Raw genomic sequence first — 5,122 nt, 5'->3', positions numbered from 1 at the left:
GTATAACACAAAAATACCCTTTTAAAAATGAACTCGAATTTCAATTAATACAGTTTATATGGGAGGACAGTTAAGACTTGAGGGATATAATTGCAAAAGAGTAAAATTGGAGTCTTGGGGGGTTTAGTTGCAAAAGTATGGAGGGAAATTTTTTTGGCTTTAAGGATAGTTTGATCTTTTGGACTTACATGCATCACATGACACGTTGAAACGAACAGCCTAACTAGGGCGATTTAGCGGAAAAGATTGGGGTTCAGTAGAATAAACAAAGTTTAGAAGCATTTTAATGTAAAAAAAACCTCATAGTTCAGGTGGTCTTTTGTGAAATTTCCCAAAAAAAATTGTAACATAATAAAACTAGTACTAGAAAAATCAGATTAATCTTATCTTATTTTTCCACACAACGGAGAAGGCCGGATTCTTATACGATGTTCAAGTTGAGTGGAAATCTCATCGAAGACCATGAAGGGTTCGTGCTTATCTCCTAATCAGGACACAATATATATTATAATATAAATGTACGTGTTCATATTTAAATGCCCACTTATATTTGTCTTCAAACATGGACCTTATTCTTTGGTCCACGACTTGCGATTCATCCTCAGAAAAAGCTTTTACTCTCTTCAAATGTTTAAACTAATGAGCTGTGTATTAATCATGTGTCGTTAAGTGGCCTAAAAGAGCACAGATGCGTGTAGTAGAAAGATTCAACATCAATGTGAATTATTTTAAAAAAGAAGAAGAAACAAAGATGATTTTACCTAAAAGCTGTCGGATTTTTTTGGTCAAAACCGCTTTTTAAAAATGAGTTTTCGAACTATGTATTTACTAACTCCTGATATTTTTTAGAAATTCTTAGTAGCATAGTGGAAAATTAAAGTTTTGGTGTTTCAAAAGATCCTGTGTTCGAGGCTTGCCAACACAAAGCCGAGAATTGTTTTTATTCAATTAATCACTCATAAGTTCTAGTGGTCGTGAACCGTGGGCCAATGAACCGGGGATTGGGGCTAATCGGGCTAATGCGCTAAGTGGTGCTTTGTAAGGCGCACTTTGCTCGTGTTCGCAAGAGGGAACGCGACCCTCGCGTTCGCACGAGGCTTGTAGCGACCCTCACGTTGCATAGAAACGCGACTCTCGCGTTCAGACGTTTCTTCATGCAGCAGTTACAACAATTAAGTCATTTGCTGTTACAATCATAATTGTCATTATGATGTGTAACAGCCAAATGATCCTTGAGCTGGCCTTAGAGGCCTATAAATAGAGCCCCTTGGGGCAACTCTTAAATATACGAAAAAACACATTGAAGTGTTTAAGATGTTGTGCTGCTGCAGAGTTTGAAAACGTGCAAGTTTTAGTCTGTGTCCGAAGGAACAGAGCTCTCAACCGAGAGGTTATTACAGATCGAAAGATCTTTGTCTTAACCGAAAGGTTTTTTGAACCGAAAGGTTTAACAGATCAAGGAGATCATTGCCTAAACCAAAAGGTTTTAACTGAAAGGTTTTGAACCGTAAGGTTTAACAGATTGAGGAGATCTTTGCATTGACCAAAAGGTCTTATAGATCAAGGAGATCTTGACAGCACTTGGTCGGTGCACATCAGTGTACTGTATTGCTGTTCCTGAAAGCAGTTTGGCATTGGAATCCTTGCACCGGAGTAGGCCAAATATTGATTTAAGCACAGCGTTTCATAAATGCACAGCAGCTAAACTTGAAAAAGTTTAAAAATATAGCACTTTAGCTATCTAACAAATTTATCTGTTTTATTTCAGAATTAGCCACAGGCGCAACAAAAGCTTGAGCTTATATTTCCCAAGCTAACAAGTCAAGCAAACTTAAAGCCCACAACTTAATTAATCTTCTGACTATAGCTAGCTCTTGTAAGCTTAAATGAATAGAAGCTCTTGTGCGTCAATTTTTTTTAACATTTTATTTTGTTTTGAGATCCATACTATGCCTCAATGCTAACTTTGAGATGTGGACATTGATTTGTATCAAATGCTGGCATAAATATCAAAATGAATGGCTAGAAAAGTTGATGGTCAACAATTAACCTCTTATTTATTTCAGTTTATAAATTAACTTTACTCTAATCTGCTGCCACTCTCCACCTCACTACCAAGCACAAATTTTATGCTTGGTACCAAGCATACCCATATTCCTCTATATATATATATCGTGAATATTTTTCTCAAGACTTGTAGAGCAATGAAAACAAAATAATTGATACGCCATTACTTTTTGGATTTGGAATTCACGGCTCCGAACCAAGTATGTCCAAATGTGTGGCGGGGGTTTTGAGACCTATGGGTGGTGGAAAGATGTTAAAACCCACTTTTAACGGTAGATTGAAGTTGCGTATTGTTAACCAAGTACGTACGTTCTTTTAACTGTACTTAGGAGGGATTTGGATCATCTCCACTACAAAAAAATAGTTGTACTTAAGAGGGATTTGGATCCTCTCCACTACAAAAAAATAGTGGAGAGACTACTGCTTTTAATATCAATCGTTGATTATTTAGTAGGCGGTTATGATACAATCTAAATCTAACACTTACCATACCCCCGTGTATTGCACTCATTCCTAATTTGCACTACAAGATAAAATCACAAGCATTAACTAGATAACCAATGGCCGTGATTATGTAGTGGTCCCTCTACTGTTTTTTTTGTAGTGGAGAGGATCCGAATCCACTTAGGAGAGTATAATTCATTGTCCACCATCTATAGAAAATTAATCTAGACTTATTCGTCCTCGATTCCAATTTAAAATTTTTAAATTTTGAGGAAGTAAGCAACTAATGAGTGGACATTAACCTAAAGTCCTCTTCATGATGTCAATTACTCCATAGTTCTAACTCATTTTATTGTGTGCTCCAAGTCCATCTTAATTCCATTTAATTAGTGGTGGGGAGTTAGTATGTGTTACCTAAACTCTAATTTGTGAGAAGACTTTAACCACACATATATGATGATATATCTAACTAAATAAACTAGCTAGAAGGGTTAAAGATAGTGAATCTTCCACCAACATTTTGATATCTTCACCAAGAAGTGTGGCCAAGATGGTGCATCTTCACCAAACTCATTAAAATCCTCCATCAAGAACTTCATACTAACAAATGTTGGTGGTTAATTTTATAGTTCCTTAATATAGTACCTTAAACATCTTAATCATTTGCTCATTCATGGGGTAATCAAATATAGTACAAAACACTAGAAACTAAGACCTACAAGCTAACACTCCTTTCATATGAATTGAGAGTTGATCATGATCCAAACCCCCAAAAAATGAGAAAATGCTTGTCCCATTCAAGACCAAATTAGTCCAATAATTGAAAATGGTTATGGGAATCTTGTTTTCATACTTACTGCTTAATAGTGTTCATAGTTGACACATTGTCATCACTGCTTATTTATGAGTAAGTTCATCTCTGATATTATCCTTCTAATATCCAAACTTGTTAAATTTAGAGTAATTAGTGGTGAATGAGTGGAACTCCACCAAATAAAACCAAAGACCTCAAAGTGGCTTCATAAGGAAGTCACACTTTATGGGAATCTACACTTAATTACATAAGTAAACCCCATTTATTTACCTAAAAAGAAGGAAAAAAATTATTACGCCTCAGTTGGCTTAAAAACGTTTGGACACTTAATTATAAAACTTAAGAATTAAGTATTTTTTAGAATAAATGCATATGGGTTTTTTTAACTAATCATTAAAACTTTTTGTGATAGCTAGCCTAATCATTAAACTTAGATCACAAAACATTTCATAATTTACTTCACTTCATCCTCCATCACTAAATTATACCTCAACTAGTATATGAACATTAATCCATTTTAATGATCATGCACTATTATAACCTTCTTTATGTTTTTCTTGAACAATATTGCGGAACCTTGAGCTGAATTTCTCAGAAATCGTATCAAAACCAAATTTCCCAAAGAATTCCACTCCTTAAAATCAAGAAACAAATTCCCCAAAAACTATGCCAAAATAATAATAATAATAATAATAATAATAATAATAATAAAGAAGATTAGGTCAACAGCATAAATGAAAAACTCCCCTCCATAGATTTCTCACTAATCAAACACTAAACCATCATCTCATTCGCGTGCTAGCTGCTCAAACACACCGGCCAAATCCGGTCACCATCCCCTTCCTCCAATCCCGACCGTCCACATCACAACGTCAACTATCCACGTGTACGGCCCACAATCACCTCCTCTCTCTATAAATAGCGGATCGCATCAACCTCCTCCCCACCTCCCAAAATCCCCGAGAGATGGCTGTCGACATAATGCGGGCCGTGACCGCACTCCTCTGCCAACAGTGCTCCCGCCGGCTGTCGCGTGCCCAAGAAAGATCGCGCGGTCCCACCATCTGGGTCTGCTGACGCCCACCAGGCGCTATTTTCCCGCCACCGCGGAGGGATGCCGTTCAGGAAAAAGATCGGCGAGGAATTCGACGACAACGAGGAGAGGAGGAGGTTTGGAGGAGGGAGATCATCAATGGGGAGAAGTGCCAGCCGCTGCAGTTCTCGGGGGCGATTTATTACGATTCGAGCGGGCGACAGCTGGCTGAGCCCCCGGTGGTGATGCCCAGGTCGCCTTTGAGGAGCCCGTTGCCGGCGTTTATTCATGTGATGGGAGATGGCAAGGAGTGGAAGTGAAAACTAAGTGCTCGATCACTTGTAAAATGTTTTTGGTTCGGAGAAAGCTTGAATAGTTGCCACAATAATAATGTGTAAAAGAATAGTTGTAACTGCAGTCGCATGTTAATTTGTCACGCGGTAATTTTTATTAGCCTATTTTTAAAATACACAACAAATTAGAATAGTACGCATGCAAAAATCAAAATGATTGTTCTGATTCATACAAGGAGAAACATAATCCTTTTTTTGGGTACGAATTTAAGCAGTTTGCTTGCAGATAGAATATTCTGCTGGGATTTATACTTCAGCTATAATAACATGCAATTTTAGTAAGATAAATAGTTATAATTGAAACTGCATAGTTGCACTTCTAAATTTTTCCGAGACTAAACTATATATATTCCAGAAGGAAAGAATTTACTTGCATGCATAGTTTTAACTCCTTTGATGTGTTTTCAGTTT

This window comes from Asparagus officinalis, chromosome 1 (assembly GCF_001876935.1).
Source record: "Asparagus officinalis chromosome 1, Aspof.V1, whole genome shotgun sequence".
Lineage (NCBI taxonomy): Eukaryota > Viridiplantae > Streptophyta > Magnoliopsida > Asparagales > Asparagaceae > Asparagus > Asparagus officinalis.
The sequence above is the reverse complement of the archived record's forward strand: the minus strand, read 5'-3'. Positions refer to the sequence as shown.